Below are 11,946 nucleotides of genomic sequence, written 5' to 3'. Positions count from 1 at the left end.
ATTTTATTTTATTTTATTTTATTTTATTTTATTTTATTTTATTTTATGTATATATATCCCCCCACCCCCACCCCATTCACTCATTATCTAACCTCTGGGACTCCAGTGTATCTGTTAAATCTCTTGACATTATCCCGGAAGTCCCTGAACTCTTTTTTTCTTTTTCAGTCTCTTCTCTCTCTTCTTCAAATTGGATAATTTCTATTGATCTTTTTCCAGCAGATCTTTTGTCATCTCCATCCTGCTATTAAGCATATCCAGTAAACTTTCATTCCAGATACATATTCAGTTTTTCGTTTCTCTAAAATTTCCATGTGGGTCTTTGTTATGTTTCCTGTTTCTCTGCTGAGGTTTCCCATTTCTTCATTCATTATGAGCATATTTTCCCTTACTGAGTTTAATTATAGCTGCTTTAAAGTCCTGTCAGTTTCTCTATGAGGGTCATGTCAAGGTAGATCTCTGTTGATTATCTTTTCCTTTGAGAGTGGATCATATTTTCCTGACGTTGAGATGTCAAGTAATTTTGGGTTATATCCCAAACATGGTAGATGTTTTGTTGTGGAAGGGAAAGTGTTTTTGTTAACTCCCCAGATTAGTAGTTGCTTTTTGTATTTTGTCCACAATTGAAGGTTGTTATCTGTGAAAGAGTTAGTCTACTAGGAGCTTACTCTGACGTACCAAACATACCAAAAACTGAACTCCTTACATGCTTTCTGACCCTTTAACTGCCTCTTAGGCTTCCTGCTAAACTACATGCCCACACCATCACACAGACAGATTCTTTATGTCTCCATCAGGTGGAGTCGATCAGGACTGCCAAGGGTAATACAGTCATAAAGATAAAGTTTATCGTTCTCACAACTAACATTCTTGTTTCTTGCATCCTCCTCCTTGCCACCCTGACACACACACTTTTGTCACCAGAGGTGAAAGAATTTTGATGTACTTAGCAACAGGTACCACTGCCCCATCAGGGGTGTGGGGAGACAGGAAAATCCCAGAACAAGGTGATGACAGAAGCCAGGAAATGTAGTATAGAAGAGTGGATGGCAGAAAGCTCTGTCAGTACAGGCTGGCATGGATGTGGGCATGTATATGTGAGCTGAAAGGGAAAGAGAGTTTATTTTTTATTTTTTTTATGTTTATTTATTTCTGAGACAGAGAGAGACAGAGCATGAGTGGCAGAGAGAGAGGGAGACACAGAATCGGAAGCAGGCTCCAGGCTCTGAGCTGTCAGCACAGAGCCCAACGCAGGGCTCGAACTCACAAACCGTGAGATCATGACCTGAGCCAAAGTCGGTCGCTCAACCGACTGAGCCACCCAGGCGTCCCTGAAAGGGAAAGAGAGTTTAAAAAGAAGGGGAGACAGAAGGGCCAGGAGCCAGCTGTGCCCACACTTGTGCTTGGCCTTTACCATGTGGTTTCATGTAATCTTCAGAACAACCCTGTGAAATGAGTTATAGTATTTGTATTTTATTTGAGAGGCTCAGAAACTGAAAGAACTCACATGATTTTCTTCAAGTCACACAACTTAATAAATGAGGAGGCAGAAAATAAAATGTCATTTTGCTTTCCTAAGGTTGGTTTTACTCATATGAAGTCCCTCTGGAAACCCTGGGGAATGGGAAGGGTCTTTCTAGGTTCTGCCACCTTCCTCAGTGAGAAGCCCAGGCATTTGACCTCAAAAAGTTGGCTAAGAAGCTGCACTGTGACCCTCTTCTATGTTTCGGGTCTTTACTCTCTGCTCAGAAGGCAAACTTGATCTGCCTTAAGTTTAGTTTAGCTATGGTAAGCCCTTCTCCACTTCTCAACAACCCTTCCCTTTCCCCACCCCACCCTCAGATCTGTCTCAGTGTGCTTCTTGATGGGCTTTGTAATAAGCCAGATCCTTAACAAAAAGAGTTTCAGTACTCTTAGGAAGATACACAGGGATCACTTTGTCAGAGGCAGATTACTTGAAGTTGAAATTCTTATTTACAGATTTCTCTCACTTCTCTGACCTCTAGTGCCTTTGTCCTTGTGCTCACTCTAAAATTTCCATTCCATTGAGTAATGTTCAGAGAGAGAAGCACATTCCAAGAGGCATTACCTTCTTCCACACATAGCTCAAGAGTCTGAATTCAGGTCCCTCTCTCTCTTCAGTTTTTTTTCCTACACCTCTCTGTGTCTAGGATGCTCAGAGAAGTTCACTGGTTCTCAACTATGGATGATTTTGTACTCCAGGACCGTTTGGTAGTCTGGAGATATTTGGGGGGAATGCTAGGAGCATCTAGTTAGTAGAAGCCAGGGTTGCTGCTAAACCCTCTACGGTGCACAGGACAGCCCTCCAAAACAAAGAACTGGGCAACCCAAAATGTCAATATTGTCAAGGTTGAGAAACCCTGCAACAGACTTCTAGAGCCTTTCTCTGTGTCCTTTTCTTTCCTTGTCCCTTTCTTTCATTAGGGCCATTCCTCCTGGTCTAATATTATGCTAGGCCAGCATTGCAACTTTATACCCCATCATTGAAGCTTTCCCATGCCTGTCCAGCAGTCAGAGCTGCAGGGGTGACCATTTCTGGTGGAAGGCATCTGGTGGAATGGGAAGTTATGGAATGAACTGCTAAGGGACTCTTGGGAAAGAACCCATGAGTGGGATTTGTGGATAGGAGTAGTACAGGAACCATCAGTCCTCAGCCATGGCCATCGTGGATGTATCTTGGCTGCTATGGAGCTGGAGTTAGGACTTGTCTTTCAATGGACATGTATGTGATGGTAGAGGAAATCATCAACAGTGATATAATTTATAAATCTTAGAGAACTTGAAAACTTTGGGGGTTGAATCTAAAAATAGTTTTGGCTATGGTTATTTTTGAAATGAAATAAATTATGAATAATTGTCACTTGCTCAGTATCTATTATTTATGTCATTAGAAGTACCACGTTGATTTTTTTTGGTAAGCTGTGTTTTATTGCAGCTCTAAAATCTGTTCCTGTATTTGCCTTTTTCATTTGCCTGAACAAGATTGTCAGTTCTCAACTTAAAAAAAAGAGAGAGAGAGAGAGAGAAAGAGACATTGTTCTCACCTGGAATCAATTTTTCCCCCTTTTCTGTTGGAATGAATATCCTAGTTACAAGGGGCCCACACAACCAGAACATTTACCCATAGCCATTTAAGACTGCCGATAAGTATAAAGTATAACTCTGTTACAGTGACCTCATGTCAGTGTCCTTTGCAATTCTGATTAGTCCCAGTAATTATTTTGGACCTTTCATCACCTCTCCCAAGTCTCTGCCCCGTGTTAGAGTTTGTGAGGCAGTAAAGCTCTGAGCACTAGACAAAGGCGCTCCCAAGTCTTCACATCTGCAAGAAAATCACTGCATGACTCTCACCTTCCCTCTACACCTTTGATTTTGACAAATTATCTGGAGAAAACAGAGGACATTATTACGTTGCATACACTTGGAACATGAAACTTTTCTCCCCCAAGAGTTTGAATAAAAACTTGTAACTTACATTAAGTGCATTGGATTAAATGTCAAGTGTCAAATGTTGACGTTTTCTCTGCCCAATGTATCTACCTTTGCCTTGAAATATATCTGAGGTATAGATAGTGCTTATGGTGCTACATAGTTCACTTTCTTTTTAAAAAATTTTTTTAATGTTTTTATTTATTTATTTTTTTTTTAATTTTTTTTCAACGTTTATTTATTTTTGGGACAGAGAGAGACAGAGCATGAACGGGGGAGGAGCAGAGAGAGAGGGAGACACAGAATCGGAAACAGGCTCCAGGCTCTGAGCCATCAGCCCAGAGCCTGACGCGGGGCTCGAACTCACGGACCGCGAGATCGCGACCTGGCTGAAGTCGGACGCTTAACCGACTGCGCCACCCAGGCACCCCTTGTTTTTATTTATTTTTGAAAGAGAGAGAGACCCAGCGTGAGCAGGGCAGGGGCAGAGAGAGAGGGAGACACAGAATCCCAAGCAGGCTCCAGGCTCCGACATGACAGCAGAGAGCCCGACGGCAGGGTTCAAACTCATGAACCACGAGATCATGACCTAAGCCGAAGTTGGACAGTTAACTGACTAAGTCACCCAGGCGCCCCTAACTTTAAAATAAATTTGAACATCACGCTACTCTGTCTCCTATACTTAGTCATGACCAACTGTCATGATTATGTCACGACCAGTATGTCATGATTAGCTGTTAGGATTAAATAAGAATGTAATCAGCAACTCAAATGGTCCCACTTGGGAGTAAGCTAAGAAAGGTCATTGAGGGGTGCCTGGGTGGTCCAGTCGGTTGAGCGTCCGTCCGACTTCGGCTCAGGTCATGATCTCACCGGTCATGAGTTTGAGCCCCGCGTCGGGCTCTGTGCTCATGGCTCAGAGCCTGGAGCCTGCTTCCAGTTCTGTGTCTCCCTCTTTCTCTGCCCCTTCCCCGCTCGTACTCTTTCTCTCTCTCAAAAATAAGTATTCAAAATTTTTTTTAAAAATTAAAAAAAAAAGGTCATTGACACATAGAACAAGAAATTCTAGGGGAGCATTGTTCCAAATTTGGGGGGAAATTATTATTGTTAAACCTGCTGTTTACAAGATTCTCAAAGTTTTAGCCCACAGGGACATGGTGGCAGTGTTTTGTTTCACTTCTTTAAGCTTGATGTTTAGTTTTATTACAGTATAGCTGTCAGATGTTGCTTTAAAAGCCCTTAAAAGATTTAATTGTCTTGGGCAGCGTCTGACTTGGCTCAGGTCATGATCTCACGGTTCATGAGTTCAAGCCCCACATCAGGCTCTGTGCTGACAGCTCAGAGCCGGATGGAGCCTGCTTTGGATTCTGTGTCTCCCTCTCTCTCTGCTCCTCCCCTGCTCACGTTCTGTCTCTCAAAAAGAAATAAACATTAAAAAAAAAGAACTTAAAAAAAGATTTGTCTTTATTTTTAAATATTTCAGATGCATACTTTTTCTGCTCAGACCTCATTTTTGTTATATGACCTGGGGGTATTTTCTTCAGATAGTATTTAATCTTATTATGGATTAATGTTTCTGATACTATGATTTTTTACTTTCCAAAACATAGCAGCCTTCAGAACAATCTAGTAAAAAACCTATTGCAGTCAACTCTAACACTGCTTCATTGTGCTTGAGAAATGAAAGGCTTTTGAGGTAAGCTAAGGTAAACCATCTCTGTTATCATGGTCTTTTCCCTCATTATTTCTTATGTAGATAGGTATTCTACATTCTGCCTCCTCTTCTGGCCACTGTTCTTGGTATCTCTGACCAAGTTGATATTCACATGTTAAGCAGAAGCCTTTCAGGCACTTGAACCTGAGAGTCTACCAACCTCTGGCGTCTACCCAACAGTAAGATGTCAACGATTTGAATTGAGGCTCCTAATATGAAATTGTGGTAATATATTGATCAAGACATTTTAGTTTGTTGAATGTGGGTATACGGATGAATTCTGATTTCACGAAACGCCATCACAGTAATGTCTTTAATGATTAATATTGAATTGTTCTGCATACCTTTAAATGTGCCATAGTGATGATAAACACTGATAAATTGATACACAGAATCTTCCACAGTGGTTTTTGAAATGTAAAATGGCACTTATTATTAATGTATTATTTATGAGTCACAGCCAGGGTGGTGATGCATCATCCCTTGTTACTATCTACTATTAGCAGATATTACTAAAATAGTAGCATCTACTCTTTTGTCTGTGATAGGCAGCTCTTTAGACAAATTACACATTGATTACTAAGAATTCAAGCTTGTCAGTGTCTGGTCAAGGCAAAATTCCACCTCAAAATTAAACAGAATCAAGAGAAACTGCAGACCCTGAAAAGATATTTACAAGACTAGGAAAACTCTTGGACTATGGGGATATATTTATGCTTAGTTCTTTTAGCTTATTGAACAAGAATTTATTAGGCACCTGCTAATTGCTAGGTTAGGACCTGAAGAAGGAGGAGGAGGGAGTGAACAGTAGTGTGAAGTGCAGCTTGGCGGGGGGGGTGGGGGGGGGGGAGGGTCAAACAAGATAAAAACTATAAAAATTCATTTGATTTTAGTGACTTAAGAAGAGTGGTGTGGAGAACATGAGGGGGCAGAAACAGTGTGAGGTGAGTTGAAGTGTGGTTACCATTTTAGAAAGTAGACACTTTTTCTCCAACATCTGAGACGTTTGACTTTCAAGAGGAGAAAAGAGAAGTATGGCAACTAGAGGGGTGGTTTGCTGTGTTTAACACAGGATGTATTTGGAAAGTATTTCAGTTCTGATGTTTAAAGAGTTTGATGGTGCACAAAGAAAGAGAACCATATAGATAGGTTTCTAAGACCACCCTGGCAATCTGGCCTTGGATCAGAGGGGAGGTATGAATCCTCCCTTAAATCAGAGTGTATGGAAGATGGGTGGGCAGGAATGTTTCTACACTGCATTGCTTTCTATTCAGAAAGAACTTGGAGCTTTGTCTTGTTATGAGAATCACAAGCTACTTTCTTTTAATCAAAAGTAATAGCTTTCTTTCATAGTACTTTTGATCTGTTCTTTATCTGCCATATAAATAAAGGCTATTATGCCTCCTAATGATCTCTCAGGGGTTATCAAAAAGTAACACATTTTTGAAGGTACTTTACAAAATTAAAGAATTTTAAAATGCTAAGTGCTTGCATAATCATTCATCTTAACCTCATAATTCGGGGGCCATTTTGCTCCCAATTTAGTATGGATTTTATGATCCAGAGCTGTTATTTTTTTTTTCTATTGCTTTTTACCTACTGATTTTCATTTACCTTCTTCTGTGGATTTTTGCTAGTTCAGCTATAGTAATTAGTATTAAATTATTTCTTGTAAACAAAGAAATAATATGAAACCAAATTTTTGGCATAAGTAAAACATCTTTCGGTTTACTGTGAAAATTCTCATTTTTATTTTCCGTGTAACAGAAGATAAAGATTGTAGACTTAGCCTAATACCTTGTACATTCAGTCATTTGAGATCTTAGATTTTGAGGAAATTGTGTTATTTAAGGAAGCCACTAAATCATTCTACACCTCATTAATTTTTTTTTTTAATGTTTACTTTTGAGACAGAGAGAGACAGAGCATGAACGGGGGAGGGTCAGAGAGAGACAGAGACAGAGAATCCGAAGCAGGCTCCAGGCTCTGAGCTGTTGGCACAGAGCCCAACGCGGGGCTTGAACTCACAGACCGTGAGATCATAACCTGAGCCGAAGTTGGAGGCCCAACCGACTGAGCCACCCAGGCGCCCCTAAACCTCATTAATCTTATCTATAAAGTCAGAATAATGCCTATTTCCAGGTTATCTGTCCCATTTCACAGAATTACTATGAGGTCCATCTGATATGTCTGTAAACATGTAAAGTGTAAAATATTTTAAAATGTATTATGATGTGAAAAATATTAGGCCCCAGGCTCTCCTGGCCAATTACAAGCTCCCCTTTGACTCCAAAGCACACTTGAATAAGCGTGATAAGAAATGAACACAGCTAGCACAGGGCTTTCACTTACCACTTAAGCATCAGTGACTCGTAAGTTTCTGTGCTAATCTACATCTAATTTAAAAATCTCTAAGAAACCATCTCTTTTGGGGGGAAAATTACTGCAGCTGGTAAACTCTGTATCTCTGTATAGGGTAATGTTTCAAAGTGCCAGCTCTGAAATTAGGCTGCCTTGGATTCGAATCCTGGCCATGCCTTTTAGCAGCTAAGTGTCTTGGGTAAGTTTAAATTCTTGGTGCCCCTGACAATTTTAACTCAGAAAAATGGTGGTGTTAACAGTACTGTTTCACAGAACAGTGCCCTTCAGATGACAGCAGAGTCATTTAACAGCATACTGTCTGCCAGTGCCATGTGCTCAATAGATGTGAGCTGTGATGTGTATGAAATTTATAGTGATATGAATCAATATATAAAATAATATTGCTTATAAAATAAGTACCTTCAGAAGATTAAATTATAAATAGCCAAGTTCTGACCGGATCTTTTCATTTAAGTAGCTTCACCCACGAGATTTTAAATACCTTTGGAAGAACATTTTCTCTCTTTGAATCATTATAATAGCTTACTTTTGGGGGTTCCAAATTTACACCTAGTAAGTAGTTGGCCACATACCTGTAGCCCAGAAATGGTAGTGGTGATTGTTTCTCTAACCAAAAAAGATTCTGAAATACTGTATATTATGCTTTAAAAAAAAAAAAAAAAAAAAATGGAAGCAGGTCTCTGCTCTGAGAAGGCAGACAACCTGTGGTGCCAAATCTGGCCACTAGAGGGTGCCGATAGCCAGCGACCTAGCCCTTCCTTAGCGACTGAGAGCTTGCCCTTTTGAGAGGGGTTCAGGAACTGCCACTAATTATTATCTGTAGAACTCAGTGGTGTCATGCTTTCTCGGTTCCAATCACCATTGATCTGATATTGGCCCATCTGCCTTCTCAGGGACCAGGGATTGAGCTGGAAACCTATTCCCCTCCTTTGTAAACTTGTTAACGCTGAGCCAATTGAGCTTTTCATGTTACCCTTGACCTTTTAAAAGAGGCTCACCCATTCAGAAATCACGGTGGTCACAATTCAGTTGATTTAGGAGGATTTCATTGTATTCTATCCTACTGCTTCCACTTTTGCTGCTCTCAGTTATCCTATAAGTTAATTTCTTAATGAGATTTAAGAGATTTTACAAAATAGTTACCAATTATTCAGTACTTCATCATTCTGCAAAGTTAAAAACCCACTACTTAAAAATCAATAAACAGTGCCTTCATTTTTATACTCAGAGCAGAGATTTGGCAGGGGATGGGGAAACTCCCACTGCTGTTGACCTAGCAAAACTACCTAGTAGGAAATCTGCCCTCTTCATTTTTAGTTGGTATAATTCAGGATGACATTCATTAAAGGTCAATAAAAAACAAAATTTCTAGTGATTGAAAAACTATAGAAAACTAGGAGATAGGTGACAAAATCTGCCACTGCCTCAGTATTTTAGAGTCCTCTCTCCTTCCTTGGACAGCATGGTCAAGCACAGTCAGCTTTTCTGTCAGATGGGCTAAGAGAGTGAGGGTGGTCTATGTAGAAGACTCTGGAATGAGTAGGGTTGAGAGGAGGCCTTGAGCTTATCTCTGAGGAGGGGCCAGTGCCTGTTTCTTCCTTCTGGGTGAGCAGGAGAGATGTGCGGATTGGTGACCACAGGACTGGAGTGGGCCTGCCTGACAGAAGATTATGCATTTTGGTTAAAAGAACTTAGAGCAGGAAGAGTTTCATTCACCTGGATCTTCCTAACTAAAAATGGGGTGGGTGTCATGGGAACCCAAAAACGGACAGTGTTGTGTAGACCAGATTGCAATATTTAAGTCACTTTGAAGGTAATTCCTCTGCATGATCTTTCAAAATGACTTCCTCCTGCTCTGAATCTAATGAGGCAAAGGAAATTTCTCTCACAATATTTTTGTCTAAGAATGCTTTGGAGAATTCTGACATTTGTTGGTACTAGGTCTGTTGGGTCATTTCTTAAGGATTGGAAGTTACGTGATACTGTATACTAATACAAAATAATTTCAGGATAATCATCCAGTGGATTAGCTCCTCTGAATAACAGCATGTGCCAGTCACTTGCTAAAAACATTTTACGGAAAGTTCCTCAAGAGCACATTGAATTTAACAGCCATATGCTTTTTTGTTACTTTGCCACAGGAGGTAAACCAATAGTATGTCTTTCATTTGATAAGTAATTAAAGATGCATTTTTCCTTTTATCATTAAAATTGGACCATTTAAGGCTGAGGTGAAATTTCATCCTGAAAAATAAAATGTTAAGATTTGCTAGCAAAACTGCGTCATATTAATGTATAGTATTCAAGCCAGAGCTCACATTCTGATCCCCAAGTTTCCACAAGAGACCACAACCTCCTAGCTTCCCGGGAGATGCAAAGTGAGATTGGCCAGTTAACGTGAATCCCTCAATGTCCTGTTCTTGCTTCTGTTCCCATGTCTGCATTAGTGGTGGCACTCAGCAAGCAGGTGTTTGGTTCAAGGGAAGATCTCACCAAAAGTGTTTGCCTCTGTGAGAGATGATAGCGATAGCTTGTTCCAAGCCCACGCTGGAAAGTTCTGGGAACGTTGGGAATGTGCTCATTTTACAAGGTGGTATTACAAATACAAGTTTGATGCCATGTTCTCTATTAAATTAGTTGGTACCAAAAACAATTTTTAAAAATCTAATTTGGTGCCATTCTCAGACCAAAAAAAAAAAAAAAGCCTTCATGAAAAATTCATTTTACTGTAGTCCCCTAAGTGTAAAAATTTTAGTTTGCTATAAATTTTTACGCTTAAGCTATTTTGCTTGCAAATGACACTGGCATATTACTGTCATCTTAATTTTCAGTGACTTATGCATAATAGTTGTGAGTCTAAGATGACGACATACCTCATAAACACTACTGTCCTCTCCCTAAACCAGAAAGTCAAAAGTTTGAAACATTACGTTTGAAAGTTGATGCCCCCCCATAAGACACATTTAATTTAGCCAGTTTTATGTTCACTTAATCTCATTTTCTGTTTTCTTTTATCTTAGATTAATAACATTTATGAACATATCTTAAAAGTTATTAACGAAAGGACAAGGGCAGAAGCTGTCATCTTCAGTTTTACTCAGTTAGTGGTTTTGCTTTGAAGTTTGCATAAGACTGATTGTTATTAAAGTAGGCAGGAATTTTTTTTTTCTTTTAACGTTTCATAGGAGCTCTCTGATGTGTATTCTTTTAAATCCCTGAATATCTTCCTGGAGTTTTGATTGAATTCATGAATTTGTATGTTAATATCTGGGAAATTTAAAATACTGTTTCAGCCACCAATCATGCCAATCTAAAAGTAATATTTATGTTAAATGTTATATTTTTGGTAAATTTTATTTTCTGAGGCCCATGTGGCAAGTAAGGATGAATAACTTTGATCAAAATTTGTCTTTGCTAAGTTTTAAAAAAATATTTTGCCATATTTGCATCAGACCATGATTCCTCTTCTGTGGTAGATTGATGCCTCAAAACTAGAGTCAGAGGTACCTGCTTATTTGTAGGTGTTGTTTCACTACTTAAAAAAATTGCAACCTGAGTTTCATGATTTGTGGTTTTCAGCTGACCTCTATTTTTAAACTTTTTAGAGATTTGTCGAAGTAAATTTTGCATCTTTAAGATAGGAATTTAAATCGTCAGAGTAAGTTTTGTGAAACTGCTGCAGTAGAAAGCTACAAATGGTTGTTCTTGGTGATATTGGTAAGAACTCTATCCTCCCAGGGCACTTCATTCAATGCATGTTTGTCAAAAGAGTAAACTGTGGTGTTTATTATCATTTTGAAGAATTTTTTTTACAGAAGCCATTTTTCTGGAAAAGAATGAGTCGGAATCAAAATAAATGTATTATCCGGCTTGCAGAATAAACATGTAATGGAGCATGAGACCATCCTGTAGTGGAATCAACTAAATATGCTGGATAATACCCTGATTTTCCCAGATACTCCTTTTCCTTTACTTAAGTTGTAAGTGCTCCTACTTGATAGCGTGAGTGCGCGCGCGCGTGCACATACACACACACACACACACACACACACACACACACACACACACACACACTTTTTTATTTTATTTTACTTTTTTGGAGTTAAAAGATATGTGCCACAGTGTTGAAGAGGACTTTTCCTGTTGCCACACGTTGGCACTAGAGACCATAGCTGAAGACTGCAGTACCCCATATTCTGAGGAGAGCCACCGACAATTGAGGCCAGACATCTCTCTCCGGGGTTTACTAAAAGTCCTACCATCTTTCTTTCATTCAGTAAATATTTATTAGGTACCTGTTCCAGGTAGTGTTCTAGGCACTGGGGATGCAGCCATTGAGAAAGTTCTACCCTTATGGAATTCACAATCCAGTGGTCTAGTAGAAGAAGAAAGTAGCTTTC

General features: G+C 39.5%; 1 protein-coding gene across 1 annotated transcript in view; it reads left to right on the top strand.

Annotated features, from left to right (window-relative positions):
* STK3 (serine/threonine kinase 3) overlaps nt 1-11,946 on the top strand; it is a 276,517-nt gene that overhangs the window by 250,574 nt on the left and 13,997 nt on the right. The window lies entirely within an intron of this gene.

Source organism: Herpailurus yagouaroundi, unplaced genomic scaffold (assembly GCF_014898765.1).
Source record: "Herpailurus yagouaroundi ecotype Mexico unplaced genomic scaffold, PumYag 186, whole genome shotgun sequence".
In the NCBI taxonomy this organism is placed as follows: Eukaryota; Metazoa; Chordata; class Mammalia; order Carnivora; family Felidae; genus Herpailurus; species Herpailurus yagouaroundi.
This window is presented reverse-complemented; position numbering and strand designations above follow the sequence as displayed.